Source organism: Schistocerca americana, unplaced genomic scaffold (assembly GCF_021461395.2).
Source record: "Schistocerca americana isolate TAMUIC-IGC-003095 unplaced genomic scaffold, iqSchAmer2.1 HiC_scaffold_1128, whole genome shotgun sequence".
NCBI classification, from domain to species: domain Eukaryota; kingdom Metazoa; phylum Arthropoda; class Insecta; order Orthoptera; family Acrididae; genus Schistocerca; species Schistocerca americana.
In genome coordinates this window covers 1-23,017 of record NW_025725185.1, presented here as the reverse complement: position 1 = coordinate 23,017, position 23,017 = coordinate 1, and the positions used below count along the sequence as shown (strand labels likewise).

The following is a 23,017-nucleotide window of genomic DNA, read 5'->3' as shown; positions in this document are numbered from 1 at the left end:
TGTCCCTGTCCCCGTCCCGACTTGTCCCGACTTTGCTCGACTGCCGCTCGCTGCCGCTCGGGTCGTGGCCCATATAACAGCGCAAGCACAAGAAACGTCTGCAGGAGATGAGGAGACGAGACGAGACGACTAAAGAATAAATTTATAATTACATATCGAAGTGGGAATTGTACACCGCTACACAACAACAGGCGCTGACGTATTTCAGAACATATCTGCCGATTCGTACTGTTTTGTCGTTTTCAAAGACTTCCTGGCGAACTTGGTTAGCACAATCTCCCTCAAACTGAGATATTTACTGCAATTTCGCACCTTATGGTCATTACAGTAGATTAAAATGCTTAAGCAAGAATCTTTGTCACAACAGAACGGTGGTATGGAAAGAAGGCGGTATAAAAAAAAAAAAAGTAAATGAAAGGGAGCCAACAGCACGTGGTGTTCCCAGGTGGTCACCCATCCAAGTACTAACCACGCCCGATGTCGCTTAACTTCGGTTATCGGACGAGAACCGGTGTACTCAACATGGTATGGCCGTTGGCGCCCATATAATGTAGGCGCATGGCAGAATTCGCATTCGGTTCTTATCCCAACACACACAAAATCATACTTTTCGGTCGAAAGCAGCCGCATTCTTTTTTATTGACAATTCGTCACGTTAGCGCGAACGCATTCCTGAGTTCCAAAACTTATGAGCCGGAAGGACGCGCTTCGTGTATTTTTGTTGTTGTTGTGAGATTTATAAATTTATTTATTAACATTACACCGTTACAAGCTAACAACTTTACAACATAAAACACGAACAGAATTGCAATTGTAAGCACTTCCTTCCGCAATCCGACGTGCCAGCAGAGCGACTGCCGAATTAGCGGGCGCGCCGCCGTGTGTGTGAGACGCGCAGCTTCTCGTTGCACCTCCTGTCATCCGCTTGGCGCGTGCAGCCTTCGACACTCGCGGAAGACGCATCTTGTCCCTGGTGTCCAGCGCAGGAGGGCTGGCGCGCGGCCGACCGGCGTATGGCCTGTGCGGGGTGTGGCAGAGTGTTGTTGGAGGGCGCCACTGCTGGCGATGTGAGCTTCTTCGCCTCGCCTCGCCTCGCCTCGCCTCGCCTCAGACGAGGTGTTTGCGTAATTTGCAGTGCATTCGCACCATTCCTGTCCCTGTCCCCGTCCCGACTTGTCCCGACTTTGCTCGACTGCCGCTCGCTGCCGCTCGGGTCGTGGCCCATATAACAGCGCAAGCACAAGAAACGTCTGCAGGAGATGAGGAGACGAGACGAGACGACTAAAGAATAAATTTATAATTACATATCGAAGTGGGAATTGTACACCGCTACACAACAACAGGCGCTGACGTATTTCAGAACATATCTGCCGATTCGTACTGTTTTGTCGTTTTCAAAGACTTCCTGGCGAACTTGGTTAGCACAATCTCCCTCAAACTGAGATATTTACTGCAATTTCGCACCTTATGGTCATTACAGTAGATTAAAATGCTTAAGCAAGAATCTTTGTCACAACAGAACGGTGGTATGGAAAGAAGGCGGTATAAAAAAAAAAAAAAGTAAATGAAAGGGAGCCAACAGCACGTGGTGTTCCCAGGTGGTCACCCATCCAAGTACTAACCACGCCCGATGTCGCTTAACTTCGGTTATCGGACGAGAACCGGTGTACTCAACATGGTATGGCCGTTGGCGCCCATATAATGTAGGCGCATGGCAGAATTCGCATTCGGTTCTTATCCCAACACACACAAAATCATACTTTTCGGTCGAAAGCAGCCGCATTCTTTTTTATTGACAATTCGTCACGTTAGCGCGAACGCATTCCTGAGTTCCAAAACTTATGAGCCGGAAGGACGCGCTTCGTGTATTTTTGTTGTTGTTGTGAGATTTATAAATTTATTTATTAACATTACACCGTTACAAGCTAACAACTTTACAACATAAAACACGAACAGAATTGCAATTGTAAGCACTTCCTTCCGCAATCCGACGTGCCAGCAGAGCGACTGCCGAATTAGCGGGCGCGCCGCCGTGTGTGTGAGACGCGCAGCTTCTCGTTGCACCTCCTGTCATCCGCTTGGCGCGTGCAGCCTTCGACACTCGCGGAAGACGCATCTTGTCCCTGGTGTCCAGCGCAGGAGGGCTGGCGCGCGGCCGACCGGCGTATGGCCTGTGCGGGGTGTGGCAGAGTGTTGTTGGAGGGCGCCACTGCTGGCGATGTGAGCTTCTTCGCCTCGCCTCGCCTCGCCTCGCCTCGCCTCAGACGAGGTGTTTGCGTAATTTGCAGTGCATTCGCACCATTCCTGTCCCTGTCCCCGTCCCGACTTGTCCCGACTTTGCTCGACTGCCGCTCGCTGCCGCTCGGGTCGTGGCCCATATAACAGCGCAAGCACAAGAAACGTCTGCAGGAGATGAGGAGACGAGACGAGACGACTAAAGAATAAATTTATAATTACATATCGAAGTGGGAATTGTACACCGCTACACAACAACAGGCGCTGACGTATTTCAGAACATATCTGCCGATTCGTACTGTTTTGTCGTTTTCAAAGACTTCCTGGCGAACTTGGTTAGCACAATCTCCCTCAAACTGAGATATTTACTGCAATTTCGCACCTTATGGTCATTACAGTAGATTAAAATGCTTAAGCAAGAATCTTTGTCACAACAGAACGGTGGTATGGAAAGAAGGCGGTATAAAAAAAAAAAAAAGTAAATGAAAGGGAGCCAACAGCACGTGGTGTTCCCAGGTGGTCACCCATCCAAGTACTAACCACGCCCGATGTTGCTTAACTTCGGTTGTCGGACGAGAACCGGTGTACTCAACATGGTATGGCCGTTGGCGCCCATATAATGTAGGCGCATGGCAGAATTCGCATTCGGTTCTTATCCCAACACACACAAAATCATACTTTTCGGTCGAAAGCAGCCGCATTCTTTTTTATTGACAATTCGTCACGTTAGCGCGAACGCATTCCTGAGTTCCAAAACTTATGAGCCGGAAGGACGCGCTTCGTGTATTTTTGTTGTTGTTGTGAGATTTATAAATTTATTTATTAACATTACACCGTTACAAGCTAACAACTTTACAACATAAAACACGAACAGAATTGCAATTGTAAGCACTTCCTTCCGCAATCCGACGTGCCAGCAGAGCGACTGCCGAATTAGCGGGCGCGCCGCCGTGTGTGTGAGACGCGCAGCTTCTCGTTGCACCTCCTGTCATCCGCTTGGCGCGTGCAGCCTTCGACACTCGCGGAAGACGCATCTTGTCCCTGGTGTCCAGCGCAGGAGGGCTGGCGCGCGGCCGACCGGCGTATGGCCTGTGCGGGGTGTGGCAGAGTGTTGTTGGAGGGCGCCACTGCTGGCGATGTGAGCTTCTTCGCCTCGCCTCGCCTCGCCTCGCCTCGCCTCAGACGAGGTGTTTGCGTAATTTGCAGTGCATTCGCACCATTCCTGTCCCTGTCCCCGTCCCGACTTGTCCCGACTTTGCTCGACTGCCGCTCGCTGCCGCTCGGGTCGTGGCCCATATAACAGCGCAAGCACAAGAAACGTCTGCAGGAGATGAGGAGACGAGACGAGACGACTAAAGAATAAATTTATAATTACATATCGAAGTGGGAATTGTACACCGCTACACAACAACAGGCGCTGACGTATTTCAGAACATATCTGCCGATTCGTACTGTTTTGTCGTTTTCAAAGACTTCCTGGCGAACTTGGTTAGCACAATCTCCCTCAAACTGAGATATTTACTGCAATTTCGCACCTTATGGTCATTACAGTAGATTAAAATGCTTAAGCAAGAATCTTTGTCACAACAGAACGGTGGTATGGAAAGAAGGCGGTATAAAAAAAAAAAAAAGTAAATGAAAGGGAGCCAACAGCACGTGGTGTTCCCAGGTGGTCACCCATCCAAGTACTAACCACGCCCGATGTCGCTTAACTTCGGTTATCGGACGAGAACCGGTGTACTCAACATGGTATGGCCGTTGGCGCCCATATAATGTAGGCGCATGGCAGAATTCGCATTCGGTTCTTATCCCAACACACACAAAATCATACTTTTCGGTCGAAAGCAGCCGCATTCTTTTTTATTGACAATTCGTCACGTTAGCGCGAACGCATTCCTGAGTTCCAAAACTTATGAGCCGGAAGGACGCGCTTCGTGTATTTTTGTTGTTGTTGTGAGATTTATAAATTTATTTATTAACATTACACCGTTACAAGCTAACAACTTTACAACATAAAACACGAACAGAATTGCAATTGTAAGCACTTCCTTCCGCAATCCGACGTGCCAGCAGAGCGACTGCCGAATTAGCGGGCGCGCCGCCGTGTGTGTGAGACGCGCAGCTTCTCGTTGCACCTCCTGTCATCCGCTTGGCGCGTGCAGCCTTCGACACTCGCGGAAGACGCATCTTGTCCCTGGTGTCCAGCGCAGGAGGGCTGGCGCGCGGCCGACCGGCGTATGGCCTGTGCGGGGTGTGGCAGAGTGTTGTTGGAGGGCGCCACTGCTGGCGATGTGAGCTTCTTCGCCTCGCCTCGCCTCGCCTCGCCTCGCCTCAGACGAGGTGTTTGCGTAATTTGCAGTGCATTCGCACCATTCCTGTCCCTGTCCCCGTCCCGACTTGTCCCGACTTTGCTCGACTGCCGCTCGCTGCCGCTCGGGTCGTGGCCCATATAACAGCGCAAGCACAAGAAACGTCTGCAGGAGATGAGGAGACGAGACGAGACGACTAAAGAATAAATTTATAATTACATATCGAAGTGGGAATTGTACACCGCTACACAACAACAGGCGCTGACGTATTTCAGAACATATCTGCCGATTCGTACTGTTTTGTCGTTTTCAAAGACTTCCTGGCGAACTTGGTTAGCACAATCTCCCTCAAACTGAGATATTTACTGCAATTTCGCACCTTATGGTCATTACAGTAGATTAAAATGCTTAAGCAAGAATCTTTGTCACAACAGAACGGTGGTATGGAAAGAAGGCGGTATAAAAAAAAAAAAAAGTAAATGAAAGGGAGCCAACAGCACGTGGTGTTCCCAGGTGGTCACCCATCCAAGTACTAACCACGCCCGATGTCGCTTAACTTCGGTTATCGGACGAGAACCGGTGTACTCAACATGGTATGGCCGTTGGCGCCCATATAATGTAGGCGCATGGCAGAATTCGCATTCGGTTCTTATCCCAACACACACAAAATCATACTTTTCGGTCGAAAGCAGCCGCATTCTTTTTTATTGACAATTCGTCACGTTAGCGCGAACGCATTCCTGAGTTCCAAAACTTATGAGCCGGAAGGACGCGCTTCGTGTATTTTTGTTGTTGTTGTGAGATTTATAAATTTATTTATTAACATTACACCGTTACAAGCTAACAACTTTACAACATAAAACACGAACAGAATTGCAATTGTAAGCACTTCCTTCCGCAATCCGACGTGCCAGCAGAGCGACTGCCGAATTAGCGGGCGCGCCGCCGTGTGTGTGAGACGCGCAGCTTCTCGTTGCACCTCCTGTCATCCGCTTGGCGCGTGCAGCCTTCGACACTCGCGGAAGACGCATCTTGTCCCTGGTGTCCAGCGCAGGAGGGCTGGCGCGCGGCCGACCGGCGTATGGCCTGTGCGGGGTGTGGCAGAGTGTTGTTGGAGGGCGCCACTGCTGGCGATGTGAGCTTCTTCGCCTCGCCTCGCCTCGCCTCGCCTCGCCTCAGACGAGGTGTTTGCGTAATTTGCAGTGCATTCGCACCATTCCTGTCCCTGTCCCCGTCCCGACTTGTCCCGACTTTGCTCGACTGCCGCTCGCTGCCGCTCGGGTCGTGGCCCATATAACAGCGCAAGCACAAGAAACGTCTGCAGGAGATGAGGAGACGAGACGAGACGACTAAAGAATAAATTTATAATTACATATCGAAGTGGGAATTGTACACCGCTACACAACAACAGGCGCTGACGTATTTCAGAACATATCTGCCGATTCGTACTGTTTTGTCGTTTTCAAAGACTTCCTGGCGAACTTGGTTAGCACAATCTCCCTCAAACTGAGATATTTACTGCAATTTCGCACCTTATGGTCATTACAGTAGATTAAAATGCTTAAGCAAGAATCTTTGTCACAACAGAACGGTGGTATGGAAAGAAGGCGGTATAAAAAAAAAAAAAAGTAAATGAAAGGGAGCCAACAGCACGTGGTGTTCCCAGGTGGTCACCCATCCAAGTACTAACCACGCCCGATGTTGCTTAACTTCGGTTGTCGGACGAGAACCGGTGTACTCAACATGGTATGGCCGTTGGCGCCCATATAATGTAGGCGCATGGCAGAATTCGCATTCGGTTCTTATCCCAACACACACAAAATCATACTTTTCGGTCGAAAGCAGCCGCATTCTTTTTTATTGACAATTCGTCACGTTAGCGCGAACGCATTCCTGAGTTCCAAAACTTATGAGCCGGAAGGACGCGCTTCGTGTATTTTTGTTGTTGTTGTGAGATTTATAAATTTATTTATTAACATTACACCGTTACAAGCTAACAACTTTACAACATAAAACACGAACAGAATTGCAATTGTAAGCACTTCCTTCCGCAATCCGACGTGCCAGCAGAGCGACTGCCGAATTAGCGGGCGCGCCGCCGTGTGTGTGAGACGCGCAGCTTCTCGTTGCACCTCCTGTCATCCGCTTGGCGCGTGCAGCCTTCGACACTCGCGGAAGACGCATCTTGTCCCTGGTGTCCAGCGCAGGAGGGCTGGCGCGCGGCCGACCGGCGTATGGCCTGTGCGGGGTGTGGCAGAGTGTTGTTGGAGGGCGCCACTGCTGGCGATGTGAGCTTCTTCGCCTCGCCTCGCCTCGCCTCGCCTCGCCTCAGACGAGGTGTTTGCGTAATTTGCAGTGCATTCGCACCATTCCTGTCCCTGTCCCCGTCCCGACTTGTCCCGACTTTGCTCGACTGCCGCTCGCTGCCGCTCGGGTCGTGGCCCATATAACAGCGCAAGCACAAGAAACGTCTGCAGGAGATGAGGAGACGAGACGAGACGACTAAAGAATAAATTTATAATTACATATCGAAGTGGGAATTGTACACCGCTACACAACAACAGGCGCTGACGTATTTCAGAACATATCTGCCGATTCGTACTGTTTTGTCGTTTTCAAAGACTTCCTGGCGAACTTGGTTAGCACAATCTCCCTCAAACTGAGATATTTACTGCAATTTCGCACCTTATGGTCATTACAGTAGATTAAAATGCTTAAGCAAGAATCTTTGTCACAACAGAACGGTGGTATGGAAAGAAGGCGGTATAAAAAAAAAAAAAAGTAAATGAAAGGGAGCCAACAGCACGTGGTGTTCCCAGGTGGTCACCCATCCAAGTACTAACCACGCCCGATGTCGCTTAACTTCGGTTATCGGACGAGAACCGGTGTACTCAACATGGTATGGCCGTTGGCGCCCATATAATGTAGGCGCATGGCAGAATTCGCATTCGGTTCTTATCCCAACACACACAAAATCATACTTTTCGGTCGAAAGCAGCCGCATTCTTTTTTATTGACAATTCGTCACGTTAGCGCGAACGCATTCCTGAGTTCCAAAACTTATGAGCCGGAAGGACGCGCTTCGTGTATTTTTGTTGTTGTTGTGAGATTTATAAATTTATTTATTAACATTACACCGTTACAAGCTAACAACTTTACAACATAAAACACGAACAGAATTGCAATTGTAAGCACTTCCTTCCGCAATCCGACGTGCCAGCAGAGCGACTGCCGAATTAGCGGGCGCGCCGCCGTGTGTGTGAGACGCGCAGCTTCTCGTTGCACCTCCTGTCATCCGCTTGGCGCGTGCAGCCTTCGACACTCGCGGAAGACGCATCTTGTCCCTGGTGTCCAGCGCAGGAGGGCTGGCGCGCGGCCGACCGGCGTATGGCCTGTGCGGGGTGTGGCAGAGTGTTGTTGGAGGGCGCCACTGCTGGCGATGTGAGCTTCTTCGCCTCGCCTCGCCTCGCCTCGCCTCGCCTCAGACGAGGTGTTTGCGTAATTTGCAGTGCATTCGCACCATTCCTGTCCCTGTCCCCGTCCCGACTTGTCCCGACTTTGCTCGACTGCCGCTCGCTGCCGCTCGGGTCGTGGCCCATATAACAGCGCAAGCACAAGAAACGTCTGCAGGAGATGAGGAGACGAGACGAGACGACTAAAGAATAAATTTATAATTACATATCGAAGTGGGAATTGTACACCGCTACACAACAACAGGCGCTGACGTATTTCAGAACATATCTGCCGATTCGTACTGTTTTGTCGTTTTCAAAGACTTCCTGGCGAACTTGGTTAGCACAATCTCCCTCAAACTGAGATATTTACTGCAATTTCGCACCTTATGGTCATTACAGTAGATTAAAATGCTTAAGCAAGAATCTTTGTCACAACAGAACGGTGGTATGGAAAGAAGGCGGTATAAAAAAAAAAAAAGTAAATGAAAGGGAGCCAACAGCACGTGGTGTTCCCAGGTGGTCACCCATCCAAGTACTAACCACGCCCGATGTTGCTTAACTTCGGTTATCGGACGAGAACCGGTGTACTCAACATGGTTTGGCCGTTGGCGCCCATATAATGTAGGCGCATGGCAGAATTCGCATTCGGTTCTTATCCCAACACACACAAAATCATACTTTTCGGTCGAAAGCAGCCGCATTCTTTTTTATTGACAATTCGTCACGTTAGCGCGAACGCATTCCTGAGTTCCAAAACTTATGAGCCGGAAGGACGCGCTTCGTGTATTTTTGTTGTTGTTGTGAGATTTATAAATTTATTTATTAACATTACACCGTTACAAGCTAACAACTTTACAACATAAAACACGAACAGAATTGCAATTGTAAGCACTTCCTTCCGCAATCCGACGTGCCAGCAGAGCGACTGCCGAATTAGCGGGCGCGCCGCCGTGTGTGTGAGACGCGCAGCTTCTCGTTGCACCTCCTGTCATCCGCTTGGCGCGTGCAGCCTTCGACACTCGCGGAAGACGCATCTTGTCCCTGGTGTCCAGCGCAGGAGGGCTGGCGCGCGGCCGACCGGCGTATGGCCTGTGCGGGGTGTGGCAGAGTGTTGTTGGAGGGCGCCACTGCTGGCGATGTGAGCTTCTTCGCCTCGCCTCGCCTCGCCTCGCCTCGCCTCAGACGAGGTGTTTGCGTAATTTGCAGTGCATTCGCACCATTCCTGTCCCTGTCCCCGTCCCGACTTGTCCCGACTTTGCTCGACTGCCGCTCGCTGCCGCTCGGGTCGTGGCCCATATAACAGCGCAAGCACAAGAAACGTCTGCAGGAGATGAGGAGACGAGACGAGACGACTAAAGAATAAATTTATAATTACATATCGAAGTGGGAATTGTACACCGCTACACAACAACAGGCGCTGACGTATTTCAGAACATATCTGCCGATTCGTACTGTTTTGTCGTTTTCAAAGACTTCCTGGCGAACTTGGTTAGCACAATCTCCCTCAAACTGAGATATTTACTGCAATTTCGCACCTTATGGTCATTACAGTAGATTAAAATGCTTAAGCAAGAATCTTTGTCACAACAGAACGGTGGTATGGAAAGAAGGCGGTATAAAAAAAAAAAAAAGTAAATGAAAGGGAGCCAACAGCACGTGGTGTTCCCAGGTGGTCACCCATCCAAGTACTAACCACGCCCGATGTTGCTTAACTTCGGTGATCGGACGAGAACCGGTGTACTCAACATGGTATGGCCGTTGGCGCCCATATAATGTAGGCGCATGGCAGAATTCGCATTCGGTTCTTATCCCAACACACACAAAATCATACTTTTCGGTCGAAAGCAGCCGCATTCTTTTTTATTGACAATTCGTCACGTTAGCGCGAACGCATTCCTGAGTTCCAAAACTTATGAGCCGGAAGGACGCGCTTCGTGTATTTTTGTTGTTGTTGTGAGATTTATAAATTTATTTATTAACATTACACCGTTACAAGCTAACAACTTTACAACATAAAACACGAACAGAATTGCAATTGTAAGCACTTCCTTCCGCAATCCGACGTGCCAGCAGAGCGACTGCCGAATTAGCGGGCGCGCCGCCGTGTGTGTGAGACGCGCAGCTTCTCGTTGCACCTCCTGTCATCCGCTTGGCGCGTGCAGCCTTCGACACTCGCGGAAGACGCATCTTGTCCCTGGTGTCCAGCGCAGGAGGGCTGGCGCGCGGCCGACCGGCGTATGGCCTGTGCGGGGTGTGGCAGAGTGTTGTTGGAGGGCGCCACTGCTGGCGATGTGAGCTTCTTCGCCTCGCCTCGCCTCGCCTCGCCTCGCCTCAGACGAGGTGTTTGCGTAATTTGCAGTGCATTCGCACCATTCCTGTCCCTGTCCCCGTCCCGACTTGTCCCGACTTTGCTCGACTGCCGCTCGCTGCCGCTCGGGTCGTGGCCCATATAACAGCGCAAGCACAAGAAACGTCTGCAGGAGATGAGGAGACGAGACGAGACGACTAAAGAATAAATTTATAATTACATATCGAAGTGGGAATTGTACACCGCTACACAACAACAGGCGCTGACGTATTTCAGAACATATCTGCCGATTCGTACTGTTTTGTCGTTTTCAAAGACTTCCTGGCGAACTTGGTTAGCACAATCTCCCTCAAACTGAGATATTTACTGCAATTTCGCACCTTATGGTCATTACAGTAGATTAAAATGCTTAAGCAAGAATCTTTGTCACAACAGAACGGTGGTATGGAAAGAAGGCGGTATAAAAAAAAAAAAAGTAAATGAAAGGGAGCCAACAGCACGTGGTGTTCCCAGGTGGTCACCCATCCAAGTACTAACCACGCCCGATGTTGCTTAACTTCGGTTATCGGACGAGAACCGGTGTACTCAACATGGTATGGCCGTTGGCGCCCATATAATGTAGGCGCATGGCAGAATTCGCATTCGGTTCTTATCCCAACACACACAAAATCATACTTTTCGGTCGAAAGCAGCCGCATTCTTTTTTATTGACAATTCGTCACGTTAGCGCGAACGCATTCCTGAGTTCCAAAACTTATGAGCCGGAAGGACGCGCTTCGTGTATTTTTGTTGTTGTTGTGAGATTTATAAATTTATTTATTAACATTACACCGTTACAAGCTAACAACTTTACAACATAAAACACGAACAGAATTGCAATTGTAAGCACTTCCTTCCGCAATCCGACGTGCCAGCAGAGCGACTGCCGAATTAGCGGGCGCGCCGCCGTGTGTGTGAGACGCGCAGCTTCTCGTTGCACCTCCTGTCATCCGCTTGGCGCGTGCAGCCTTCGACACTCGCGGAAGACGCATCTTGTCCCTGGTGTCCAGCGCAGGAGGGCTGGCGCGCGGCCGACCGGCGTATGGCCTGTGCGGGGTGTGGCAGAGTGTTGTTGGAGGGCGCCACTGCTGGCGATGTGAGCTTCTTCGCCTCGCCTCGCCTCGCCTCGCCTCGCCTCAGACGAGGTGTTTGCGTAATTTGCAGTGCATTCGCACCATTCCTGTCCCTGTCCCCGTCCCGACTTGTCCCGACTTTGCTCGACTGCCGCTCGCTGCCGCTCGGGTCGTGGCCCATATAACAGCGCAAGCACAAGAAACGTCTGCAGGAGATGAGGAGACGAGACGAGACGACTAAAGAATAAATTTATAATTACATATCGAAGTGGGAATTGTACACCGCTACACAACAACAGGCGCTGACGTATTTCAGAACATATCTGCCGATTCGTACTGTTTTGTCGTTTTCAAAGACTTCCTGGCGAACTTGGTTAGCACAATCTCCCTCAAACTGAGATATTTACTGCAATTTCGCACCTTATGGTCATTACAGTAGATTAAAATGCTTAAGCAAGAATCTTTGTCACAACAGAACGGTGGTATGGAAAGAAGGCGGTATATAAAAAAAAAAAAGTAAATGAAAGGGAGCCAACAGCACGTGGTGTTCCCAGGTGGTCACCCATCCAAGTACTAACCACGCCCGATGTTGCTTAACTTCGGTTATCGGACGAGAACCGGTGTACTCAACATGGTATGGCCGTTGGCGCCCATATAATGTAGGCGCATGGCAGAATTCGCATTCGGTTCTTATCCCAACACACACAAAATCATACTTTTCGGTCGAAAGCAGCCGCATTCTTTTTTATTGACAATTCGTCACGTTAGCGCGAACGCATTCCTGAGTTCCAAAACTTATGAGCCGGAAGGACGCGCTTCGTGTATTTTTGTTGTTGTTGTGAGATTTATAAATTTATTTATTAACATTACACCGTTACAAGCTAACAACTTTACAACATAAAACACGAACAGAATTGCAATTGTAAGCACTTCCTTCCGCAATCCGACGTGCCAGCAGAGCGACTGCCGAATTAGCGGGCGCGCCGCCGTGTGTGTGAGACGCGCAGCTTCTCGTTGCACCTCCTGTCATCCGCTTGGCGCGTGCAGCCTTCGACACTCGCGGAAGACGCATCTTGTCCCTGGTGTCCAGCGCAGGAGGGCTGGCGCGCGGCCGACCGGCGTATGGCCTGTGCGGGGTGTGGCAGAGTGTTGTTGGAGGGCGCCACTGCTGGCGATGTGAGCTTCTTCGCCTCGCCTCGCCTCGCCTCGCCTCAGACGAGGTGTTTGCGTAATTTGCAGTGCATTCGCACCATTCCTGTCCCTGTCCCCGTCCCGACTTGTCCCGACTTTGCTCGACTGCCGCTCGCTGCCGCTCGGGTCGTGGCCCATATAACAGCGCAAGCACAAGAAACGTCTGCAGGAGATGAGGAGACGAGACGAGACGACTAAAGAATAAATTTATAATTACATATCGAAGTGGGAATTGTACACCGCTACACAACAACAGGCGCTGACGTATTTCAGAACATATCTGCCGATTCGTACTGTTTTGTCGTTTTCAAAGACTTCCTGGCGAACTTGGTTAGCACAATCTCCCTCAAACTGAGATATTTACTGCAATTTCGCACCTTATGGTCATTACAGTAGATTAAAATGCTTAAGCAAGAATCTTTGTCACAACAGAACGGTGGTATGGAAAGAAGGCGGTATAAAAAAAAAAAAAAGTAAATGAAAGGGAGCCAACAGCACGTGGTGTTCCCAGGTGGTCACCCATCCAAGTACTAACCACGCCCGATGTCGCTTAACTTCGGTTATCGGACGAGAACCGGTGTACTCAACATGGTATGGCCGTTGGCGCCCATATAATGTAGGCGCATGGCAGAATTCGCATTCGGTTCTTATCCCAACACACACAAAATCATACTTTTCGGTCGAAAGCAGCCGCATTCTTTTTTATTGACAATTCGTCACGTTAGCGCGAACGCATTCCTGAGTTCCAAAACTTATGAGCCGGAAGGACGCGCTTCGTGTATTTTTGTTGTTGTTGTGAGATTTATAAATTTATTTATTAACATTACACCGTTACAAGCTAACAACTTTACAACATAAAACACGAACAGAATTGCAATTGTAAGCACTTCCTTCCGCAATCCGACGTGCCAGCAGAGCGACTGCCGAATTAGCGGGCGCGCCGCCGTGTGTGTGAGACGCGCAGCTTCTCGTTGCACCTCCTGTCATCCGCTTGGCGCGTGCAGCCTTCGACACTCGCGGAAGACGCATCTTGTCCCTGGTGTCCAGCGCAGGAGGGCTGGCGCGCGGCCGACCGGCGTATGGCCTGTGCGGGGTGTGGCAGAGTGTTGTTGGAGGGCGCCACTGCTGGCGATGTGAGCTTCTTCGCCTCGCCTCGCCTCGCCTCGCCTCAGACGAGGTGTTTGCGTAATTTGCAGTGCATTCGCACCATTCCTGTCCCTGTCCCCGTCCCGACTTGTCCCGACTTTGCTCGACTGCCGCTCGCTGCCGCTCGGGTCGTGGCCCATATAACAGCGCAAGCACAAGAAACGTCTGCAGGAGATGAGGAGACGAGACGAGACGACTAAAGAATAAATTTATAATTACATATCGAAGTGGGAATTGTACACCGCTACACAACAACAGGCGCTGACGTATTTCAGAACATATCTGCCGATTCGTACTGTTTTGTCGTTTTCAAAGACTTCCTGGCGAACTTGGTTAGCACAATCTCCCTCAAACTGAGATATTTACTGCAATTTCGCACCTTATGGTCATTACAGTAGATTAAAATGCTTAAGCAAGAATCTTTGTCACAACAGAACGGTGGTATGGAAAGAAGGCGGTATAAAAAAAAAAAAAAGTAAATGAAAGGGAGCCAACAGCACGTGGTGTTCCCAGGTGGTCACCCATCCAAGTACTAACCACGCCCGATGTCGCTTAACTTCGGTTATCGGACGAGAACCGGTGTACTCAACATGGTATGGCCGTTGGCGCCCATATAATGTAGGCGCATGGCAGAATTCGCATTCGGTTCTTATCCCAACACACACAAAATCATACTTTTCGGTCGAAAGCAGCCGCATTCTTTTTTATTGACAATTCGTCACGTTAGCGCGAACGCATTCCTGAGTTCCAAAACTTATGAGCCGGAAGGACGCGCTTCGTGTATTTTTGTTGTTGTTGTGAGATTTATAAATTTATTTATTAACATTACACCGTTACAAGCTAACAACTTTACAACATAAAACACGAACAGAATTGCAATTGTAAGCACTTCCTTCCGCAATCCGACGTGCCAGCAGAGCGACTGCCGAATTAGCGGGCGCGCCGCCGTGTGTGTGAGACGCGCAGCTTCTCGTTGCACCTCCTGTCATCCGCTTGGCGCGTGCAGCCTTCGACACTCGCGGAAGACGCATCTTGTCCCTGGTGTCCAGCGCAGGAGGGCTGGCGCGCGGCCGACCGGCGTATGGCCTGTGCGGGGTGTGGCAGAGTGTTGTTGGAGGGCGCCACTGCTGGCGATGTGAGCTTCTTCGCCTCGCCTCGCCTCGCCTCGCCTCGCCTCAGACGAGGTGTTTGCGTAATTTGCAGTGCATTCGCACCATTCCTGTCCCTGTCCCCGTCCCGACTTGTCCCGACTTTGCTCGACTGCCGCTCGCTGCCGCTCGGGTCGTGGCCCATATAACAGCGCAAGCACAAGAAACGTCTGCAGGAGATGAGGAGACGAGACGAGACGACTAAAGAATAAATTTATAATTACATATCGAAGTGGGAATTGTACACCGCTACACAACAACAGGCGCTGACGTATTTCAGAACATATCTGCCGATTCGTACTGTTTTGTCGTTTTCAAAGACTTCCTGGCGAACTTGGTTAGCACAATCTCCCTCAAACTGAGATATTTACTGCAATTTCGCACCTTATGGTCATTACAGTAGATTAAAATGCTTAAGCAAGAATCTTTGTCACAACAGAACGGTGGTATGGAAAGAAGGCGGTATAAAAAAAAAAAAAGTAAATGAAAGGGAGCCAACAGCACGTGGTGTTCCCAGGTGGTCACCCATCCAAGTACTAACCACGCCCGATGTCGCTTAACTTCGGTTATCGGACGAGAACCGGTGTACTCAACATGGTATGGCCGTTGGCGCCCATATAATGTAGGCGCATGGCAGAATTCGCATTCGGTTCTTATCCCAACACACACAAAATCATACTTTTCGGTCGAAAGCAGCCGCATTCTTTTTTATTGACAATTCGTCACGTTAGCGCGAACGCATTCCTGAGTTCCAAAACTTATGAGCCGGAAGGACGCGCTTCGTGTATTTTTGTTGTTGTTGTGAGATTTATAAATTTATTTATTAACATTACACCGTTACAAGCTAACAACTTTACAACATAAAACACGAACAGAATTGCAATTGTAAGCACTTCCTTCCGCAATCCGACGTGCCAGCAGAGCGACTGCCGAATTAGCGGGCGCGCCGCCGTGTGTGTGAGACGCGCAGCTTCTCGTTGCACCTCCTGTCATCCGCTTGGCGCGTGCAGCCTTCGACACTCGCGGAAGACGCATCTTGTCCCTGGTGTCCAGCGCAGGAGGGCTGGCGCGCGGCCGACCGGCGTATGGCCTGTGCGGGGTGTGGCAGAGTGTTGTTGGAGGGCGCCACTGCTGGCGATGTGAGCTTCTTCGCCTCGCCTCGCCTCGCCTCGCCTCAGACGAGGTGTTTGCGTAATTTGCAGTGCATTCGCACCATTCCTGTCCCTGTCCCCGTCCCGACTTGTCCCGACTTTGCTCGACTGCCGCTCGCTGCCGCTCGGGTCGTGGCCCATATAACAGCGCAAGCACAAGAAACGTCTGCAGGAGATGAGGAGACGAGACGAGACGACTAAAGAATAAATTTATAATTACATATCGAAGTGGGAATTGTACACCGCTACACAACAACAGGCGCTGACGTATTTCAGAACATATCTGCCGATTCGTACTGTTTTGTCGTTTTCAAAGACTTCCTGGCGAACTTGGTTAGCACAATCTCCCTCAAACTGAGATATTTACTGCAATTTCGCACCTTATGGTCATTACAGTAGATTAAAATGCTTAAGCAAGAATCTTTGTCACAACAGAACGGTGGTATGGAAAGAAGGCGGTATAAAAAAAAAAAAAAGTAAATGAAAGGGAGCCAACAGCACGTGGTGTTCCCAGGTGGTCACCCATCCAAGTACTAACCACGCCCGATGTTGCTTAACTTCGGTTATCGGACGAGAACCGGTGTACTCAACATGGTATGGCCGTTGGCGCCCATATAATGTAGGCGCATGGCAGAATTCGCATTCGGTTCTTATCCCAACACACACAAAATCATACTTTTCGGTCGAAAGCAGCCGCATTCTTTTTTATTGACAATTCGTCACGTTAGCGCGAACGCATTCCTGAGTTCCAAAACTTATGAGCCGGAAGGACGCGCTTCGTGTATTTTTGTTGTTGTTGTGAGATTTATAAATTTATTTATTAACATTACACCGTTACAAGCTAACAACTTTACAACATAAAACACGAACAGAATTGCAATTGTAAGCACTTCCTTCCGCAATCCGACGTGCCAGCAGAGCGACTGCCGAATTAGCGGGCGCGCCGCCGTGTGTGTGAGACGCGCAGCTTCTCGTTGCACCTCCTGTCATCCGCTTGGCGCGTGCAGCCTTCGACACTCGCGGAAGACGCATCTTGTCCCTGGTGTCCAGCGCAGGAGGGCTGGCGCGCGGCCGACCGGCGTATGGCCTGTGCGGGGTGTGGCAGAGTGTTGTTGGAGGGCGCCACTGCTGGCGATGTGAGCTTCTTCGCCTCGCCTCGCCTCGCCTCGCCTCGCCTCAGACGAGGTGTTTGCGTAATTTGCAGTGCATTCGCACCATTCCTGTCCCTGTCCCCGTCCCGACTTGTCCCGACTTTGCTCGACTGCCGCTCGCTGCCGCTCGGGTCGTGGCCCATATAACAGCGCAAGCACAAGAAACGTCTGCAGGAGATGAGGAGACGAGACGAGACGACTAAAGAATAAATTTATAATTACATATCGAAGTGGGAATTGTACACCGCTACACAACAACAGGCGCTGACGTATTTCAGAACATATCTGCCGATTCGTACTGTTTTGTCGTTTTCAAAGACTTCCTGGCGAACTTGGTTAGCACAATCTCCCTCAAACTGAGATATTTACTGCAATTTCGCACCTTATGGTCATTACAGTAGATTAAAATGCTTAAGCAAGAATCTTTGTCACAACAGAACGGTGGTATGGAAAGAAGGCGGTATAAAAAAAAAAAAAGTAAATGAAAGGGAGCCAACAGCACGTGGTGTTCCCAGGTGGTCACCCATCCAAGTACTAACCACGCCCGATGTTGCTTAACTTCGGTTATCGGACGAGAACCGGTGTACTCAACATGGTATGGCCGTTGGCGCCCATATAATGTAGGCGCATGGCAGAATTCGCATTCGGTTCTTATCCCAACACACACAAAATCATACTTTTCGGTCGAAAGCAGCCGCATTCTTTTTTATTGACAATTCGTCACGTTAGCGCGAACGCATTCCTGAGTTCCAAAACTTATGAGCCGGAAGGACGCGCTTCGTGTATTTTTGTTGTTGTTGTGAGATTTATAAATTTATTTATTAACATTACACCGTTACAAGCTAACAACTTTACAACATAAAACACGAACAGAATTGCAATTGTAAGCACTTCCTTCCGCAATCCGACGTGCCAGCAGAGCGACTGCCGAATTAGCGGGCGCGCCGCCGTGTGTGTGAGACGCGCAGCTTCTCGTTGCACCTCCTGTCATCCGCTTGGCGCGTGCAGCCTTCGACACTCGCGGAAGACGCATCTTGTCCCTGGTGTCCAGCGCAGGAGGGCTGGCGCGCGGCCGACCGGCGTATGGCCTGTGCGGGGTGTGGCAGAGTGTTGTTGGAGGGCGCCACTGCTGGCGATGTGAGCTTCTTCGCCTCGCCTCGCCTCGCCTCGCCTCGCCTCAGACGAGGTGTTTGCGTAATTTGCAGTGCATTCGCACCATTCCTGTCCCTGTCCCCGTCCCGACTTGTCCCGACTTTGCTCGACTGCCGCTCGCTGCCGCTCGGGTCGTGGCCCATATAACAGCGCAAGCACAAGAAACGTCTGCAGGAGATGAGGAGACGAGACGAGACGACTAAAGAATAAATTTATAATTACATATCGAAGTGGGAATTGTACACCGCTACACAACAACAGGCGCTGACGTATTTCAGAACATATCTGCCGATTCGTACTGTTTTGTCGTTTTCAAAGACTTCCTGGCGAACTTGGTTAGCACAATCTCCCTCAAACTGAGATATTTACTGCAATTTCGCACCTTATGGTCATTACAGTAGATTAAAATGCTTAAGCAAGAATCTTTGTCACAACAGAACGGTGGTATGGAAAGAAGGCGGTATAAAAAAAAAAAAAGTAAATGAAAGGGAGCCAACAGCACGTGGTGTTCCCAGGTGGTCACCCATCCAAGTACTAACCACGCCCGATGTTGCTTAACTTCGGTTATCGGACGAGAACCGGTGTACTCAACATGGTATGGCCGTTGGCGCCCATATAATGTAGGCGCATGGCAGAATTCGCATTCGGTTCTTATCCCAACACACACAAAATCATACTTTTCGGTCGAAAGCAGCCGCATTCTTTTTTATTGACAATTCGTCACGTTAGCGCGAACGCATTCCTGAGTTCCAAAACTTATGAGCCGGAAGGACGCGCTTCGTGTATTTTTGTTGTTGTTGTGAGATTTATAAATTTATTTATTAACATTACACCGTTACAAGCTAACAACTTTACAACATAAAACACGAACAGAATTGCAATTGTAAGCACTTCCTTCCGCAATCCGACGTGCCAGCAGAGCGACTGCCGAATTAGCGGGCGCGCCGCCGTGTGTGTGAGACGCGCAGCTTCTCGTTGCACCTCCTGTCATCCGCTTGGCGCGTGCAGCCTTCGACACTCGCGGAAGACGCATCTTGTCCCTGGTGTCCAGCGCAGGAGGGCTGGCGCGCGGCCGACCGGCGTATGGCCTGTGCGGGGTGTGGCAGAGTGTTGTTGGAGGGCGCCACTGCTGGCGATGTGAGCTTCTTCGCCTCGCCTCGCCTCGCCTCGCCTCAGACGAGGTGTTTGCGTAATTTGCAGTGCATTCGCACCATTCCTGTCCCTGTCCCCGTCCCGACTTGTCCCGACTTTGCTCGACTGCCGCTCGCTGCCGCTCGGGTCGTGGCCCATATAACAGCGCAAGCACAAGAAACGTCTGCAGGAGATGAGGAGACGAGACGAGACGACTAAAGAATAAATTTATAATTACATATCGAAGTGGGAATTGTACACCGCTACACAACAACAGGCGCTGACGTATTTCAGAACATATCTGCCGATTCGTACTGTTTTGTCGTTTTCAAAGACTTCCTGGCGAACTTGGTTAGCACAATCTCCCTCAAACTGAGATATTTACTGCAATTTCGCACCTTATGGTCATTACAGTAGATTAAAATGCTTAAGCAAGAATCTTTGTCACAACAGAACGGTGGTATGGAAAGAAGGCGGTATAAAAAAAAAAAAAAGTAAATGAAAGGGAGCCAACAGCACGTGGTGTTCCCAGGTGGTCACCCATCCAAGTACTAACCACGCCCGATGTTGCTTAACTTCGGTTATCGGACGAGAACCGGTGTACTCAACATGGTATGGCCGTTGGCGCCCATATAATGTAGGCGCATGGCAGAATTCGCATTCGGTTCTTATCCCAACACACACAAAATCATACTTTTCGGTCGAAAGCAGCCGCATTCTTTTTTATTGACAATTCGTCACGTTAGCGCGAACGCATTCCTGAGTTCCAAAACTTATGAGCCGGAAGGACGCGCTTCGTGTATTTTTGTTGTTGTTGTGAGATTTATAAATTTATTTATTAACATTACACCGTTACAAGCTAACAACTTTACAACATAAAACACGAACAGAATTGCAATTGTAAGCACTTCCTTCCGCAATCCGACGTGCCAGCAGAGCGACTGCCGAATTAGCGGGCGCGCCGCCGTGTGTGTGAGACGCGCAGCTTCTCGTTGCACCTCCTGTCATCCGCTTGGCGCGTGCAGCCTTCGACACTCGCGGAAGACGCATCTTGTCCCTGGTGTCCAGCGCAGGAGGGCTGGCGCGCGGCCGACCGGCGTATGGCCTGTGCGGGGTGTGGCAGAGTGTTGTTGGAGGGCGCCACTGCTGGCGATGTGAGCTTCTTCGCCTCGCCTCGCCTCGCCTCGCCTCGCCTCAGACGAGGTGTTTGCGTAATTTGCAGTGCATTCGCACCATTCCTGTCCCTGTCCCCGTCCCGACTTGTCCCGACTTTGCTCGACTGCCGCTCGCTGCCGCTCGGGTCGTGGCCCATATAACAGCGCAAGCACAAGAAACGTCTGCAGGAGATGAGGAGACGAGACGAGACGACTAAAGAATAAATTTATAATTACATATCGAAGTGGGAATTGTACACCGCTACACAACAACAGGCGCTGACGTATTTCAGAACATATCTGCCGATTCGTACTGTTTTGTCGTTTTCAAAGACTTCCTGGCGAACTTGGTTAGCACAATCTCCCTCAAACTGAGATATTTACTGCAATTTCGCACCTTATGGTCATTACAGTAGATTAAAATGCTTAAGCAAGAATCTTTGTCACAACAGAACGGTGGTATGGAAAGAAGGCGGTATAAAAAAAAAAAAAGTAAATGAAAGGGAGCCAACAGCACGTGGTGTTCCCAGGTGGTCACCCATCCAAGTACTAACCACGCCCGATGTTGCTTAACTTCGGTTATCGGACGAGAACCGGTGTACTCAACATGGTATGGCCGTTGGCGCCCATATAATGTAGGCGCATGGCAGAATTCGCATTCGGTTCTTATCCCAACACACACAAAATCATACTTTTCGGTCGAAAGCAGCCGCATTCTTTTTTATTGACAATTCGTCACGTTAGCGCGAACGCATTCCTGAGTTCCAAAACTTATGAGCCGGAAGGACGCGCTTCGTGTATTTTTGTTGTTGTTGTGAGATTTATAAATTTATTTATTAACATTACACCGTTACAAGCTAACAACTTTACAACATAAAACACGAACAGAATTGCAATTGTAAGCACTTCCTTCCGCAATCCGACGTGCCAGCAGAGCGACTGCCGAATTAGCGGGCGCGCCGCCGTGTGTGTGAGACGCGCAGCTTCTCGTTGCACCTCCTGTCATCCGCTTGGCGCGTGCAGCCTTCGACACTCGCGGAAGACGCATCTTGTCCCTGGTGTCCAGCGCAGGAGGGCTGGCGCGCGGCCGACCGGCGTATGGCCTGTGCGGGGTGTGGCAGAGTGTTGTTGGAGGGCGCCACTGCTGGCGATGTGAGCTTCTTCGCCTCGCCTCGCCTCGCCTCGCCTCGCCTCAGACGAGGTGTTTGCGTAATTTGCAGTGCATTCGCACCATTCCTGTCCCTGTCCCCGTCCCGACTTGTCCCGACTTTGCTCGACTGCCGCTCGCTGCCGCTCGGGTCGTGGCCCATATAACAGCGCAAGCACAAGAAACGTCTGCAGGAGATGAGGAGACGAGACGAGACGACTAAAGAATAAATTTATAATTACATATCGAAGTGGGAATTGTACACCGCTACACAACAACAGGCGCTGACGTATTTCAGAACATATCTGCCGATTCGTACTGTTTTGTCGTTTTCAAAGACTTCCTGGCGAACTTGGTTAGCACAATCTCCCTCAAACTGAGATATTTACTGCAATTTCGCACCTTATGGTCATTACAGTAGATTAAAATGCTTAAGCAAGAATCTTTGTCACAACAGAACGGTGGTATGGAAAGAAGGCGGTATAAAAAAAAAAAAAAGTAAATGAAAGGGAGCCAACAGCACGTGGTGTTCCCAGGTGGTCACCCATCCAAGTACTAACCACGCCCGATGTTGCTTAACTTCGGTTATCGGACGAGAACCGGTGTACTCAACATGGTATGGCCGTTGGCGCCCATATAATGTAGGCGCATGGCAGAATTCGCATTCGGTTCTTATCCCAACACACACAAAATCATACTTTTCGGTCGAAAGCAGCCGCATTCTTTTTTATTGACAATTCGTCACGTTAGCGCGAACGCATTCCTGAGTTCCAAAACTTATGAGCCGGAAGGACGCGCTTCGTGTATTTTTGTTGTTGTTGTGAGATTTATAAATTTATTTATTAACATTACACCGTTACAAGCTAACAACTTTACAACATAAAACACGAACAGAATTGCAATTGTAAGCACTTCCTTCCGCAATCCGACGTGCCAGCAGAGCGACTGCCGAATTAGCGGGCGCGCCGCCGTGTGTGTGAGACGCGCAGCTTCTCGTTGCACCTCCTGTCATCCGCTTGGCGCGTGCAGCCTTCGACACTCGCGGAAGACGCATCTTGTCCCTGGTGTCCAGCGCAGGAGGGCTGGCGCGCGGCCGACCGGCGTATGGCCTGTGCGGGGTGTGGCAGAGTGTTGTTGGAGGGCGCCACTGCTGGCGATGTGAGCTTCTTCGCCTCGCCTCGCCTCGCCTCGCCTCAGACGAGGTGTTTGCGTAATTTGCAGTGCATT

The 23,017-nt window shown here is 50.1% G+C and overlaps 20 non-coding genes across 20 annotated transcripts; all 20 read right to left on the bottom strand.

The window, feature by feature from the left end:
* Positions 1 to 420: 420 nt before the first annotated feature.
* On the bottom strand, positions 421 to 539 carry LOC124561017. The gene has a single exon (XR_006969484.1). It is a non-coding gene; the product is annotated as a 5S ribosomal RNA (ribosomal RNA).
* Positions 540 to 1,573: 1,034 nt separating this feature from the next.
* Positions 1,574 to 1,692, bottom strand: LOC124561015. Its single transcript, XR_006969483.1, has one exon. It is a non-coding gene; the product is annotated as a 5S ribosomal RNA (ribosomal RNA).
* Positions 1,693 to 2,726: 1,034 nt separating this feature from the next.
* LOC124561019 lies at positions 2,727 to 2,845 on the bottom strand. Its single transcript, XR_006969486.1, has one exon. It is a non-coding gene; the product is annotated as a 5S ribosomal RNA (ribosomal RNA).
* A 1,034-nt stretch (positions 2,846 to 3,879) lies between these two features.
* Positions 3,880 to 3,998, bottom strand: LOC124561014. Its single transcript, XR_006969482.1, has one exon. It is a non-coding gene; the product is annotated as a 5S ribosomal RNA (ribosomal RNA).
* A 1,034-nt stretch (positions 3,999 to 5,032) lies between these two features.
* On the bottom strand, positions 5,033 to 5,151 carry LOC124561013. The gene has a single exon (XR_006969481.1). It is a non-coding gene; the product is annotated as a 5S ribosomal RNA (ribosomal RNA).
* Positions 5,152 to 6,185: 1,034 nt separating this feature from the next.
* Positions 6,186 to 6,304, bottom strand: LOC124561018. The gene has a single exon (XR_006969485.1). It is a non-coding gene; the product is annotated as a 5S ribosomal RNA (ribosomal RNA).
* Positions 6,305 to 7,338: 1,034 nt separating this feature from the next.
* On the bottom strand, positions 7,339 to 7,457 carry LOC124561012. Its single transcript, XR_006969480.1, has one exon. It is a non-coding gene; the product is annotated as a 5S ribosomal RNA (ribosomal RNA).
* Positions 7,458 to 8,490: 1,033 nt separating this feature from the next.
* On the bottom strand, positions 8,491 to 8,609 carry LOC124561020. The gene has a single exon (XR_006969487.1). It is a non-coding gene; the product is annotated as a 5S ribosomal RNA (ribosomal RNA).
* Positions 8,610 to 9,643: 1,034 nt separating this feature from the next.
* On the bottom strand, positions 9,644 to 9,762 carry LOC124560986. The gene has a single exon (XR_006969456.1). It is a non-coding gene; the product is annotated as a 5S ribosomal RNA (ribosomal RNA).
* A 1,033-nt stretch (positions 9,763 to 10,795) lies between these two features.
* LOC124560990 lies at positions 10,796 to 10,914 on the bottom strand. Its single transcript, XR_006969460.1, has one exon. It is a non-coding gene; the product is annotated as a 5S ribosomal RNA (ribosomal RNA).
* Positions 10,915 to 11,948: 1,034 nt separating this feature from the next.
* On the bottom strand, positions 11,949 to 12,067 carry LOC124560989. Its single transcript, XR_006969459.1, has one exon. It is a non-coding gene; the product is annotated as a 5S ribosomal RNA (ribosomal RNA).
* Positions 12,068 to 13,096: 1,029 nt separating this feature from the next.
* On the bottom strand, positions 13,097 to 13,215 carry LOC124561011. The gene has a single exon (XR_006969479.1). It is a non-coding gene; the product is annotated as a 5S ribosomal RNA (ribosomal RNA).
* Positions 13,216 to 14,244: 1,029 nt separating this feature from the next.
* Positions 14,245 to 14,363, bottom strand: LOC124561009. The gene has a single exon (XR_006969477.1). It is a non-coding gene; the product is annotated as a 5S ribosomal RNA (ribosomal RNA).
* Positions 14,364 to 15,396: 1,033 nt separating this feature from the next.
* LOC124561008 lies at positions 15,397 to 15,515 on the bottom strand. The gene has a single exon (XR_006969476.1). It is a non-coding gene; the product is annotated as a 5S ribosomal RNA (ribosomal RNA).
* A 1,029-nt stretch (positions 15,516 to 16,544) lies between these two features.
* Positions 16,545 to 16,663, bottom strand: LOC124560988. The gene has a single exon (XR_006969458.1). It is a non-coding gene; the product is annotated as a 5S ribosomal RNA (ribosomal RNA).
* A 1,033-nt stretch (positions 16,664 to 17,696) lies between these two features.
* Positions 17,697 to 17,815, bottom strand: LOC124560987. Its single transcript, XR_006969457.1, has one exon. It is a non-coding gene; the product is annotated as a 5S ribosomal RNA (ribosomal RNA).
* A 1,033-nt stretch (positions 17,816 to 18,848) lies between these two features.
* Positions 18,849 to 18,967, bottom strand: LOC124561022. The gene has a single exon (XR_006969489.1). It is a non-coding gene; the product is annotated as a 5S ribosomal RNA (ribosomal RNA).
* A 1,029-nt stretch (positions 18,968 to 19,996) lies between these two features.
* LOC124561021 lies at positions 19,997 to 20,115 on the bottom strand. Its single transcript, XR_006969488.1, has one exon. It is a non-coding gene; the product is annotated as a 5S ribosomal RNA (ribosomal RNA).
* A 1,033-nt stretch (positions 20,116 to 21,148) lies between these two features.
* Positions 21,149 to 21,267, bottom strand: LOC124561010. The gene has a single exon (XR_006969478.1). It is a non-coding gene; the product is annotated as a 5S ribosomal RNA (ribosomal RNA).
* A 1,034-nt stretch (positions 21,268 to 22,301) lies between these two features.
* LOC124560998 lies at positions 22,302 to 22,420 on the bottom strand. The gene has a single exon (XR_006969467.1). It is a non-coding gene; the product is annotated as a 5S ribosomal RNA (ribosomal RNA).
* Positions 22,421 to 23,017: the final 597 nt, after the last annotated feature.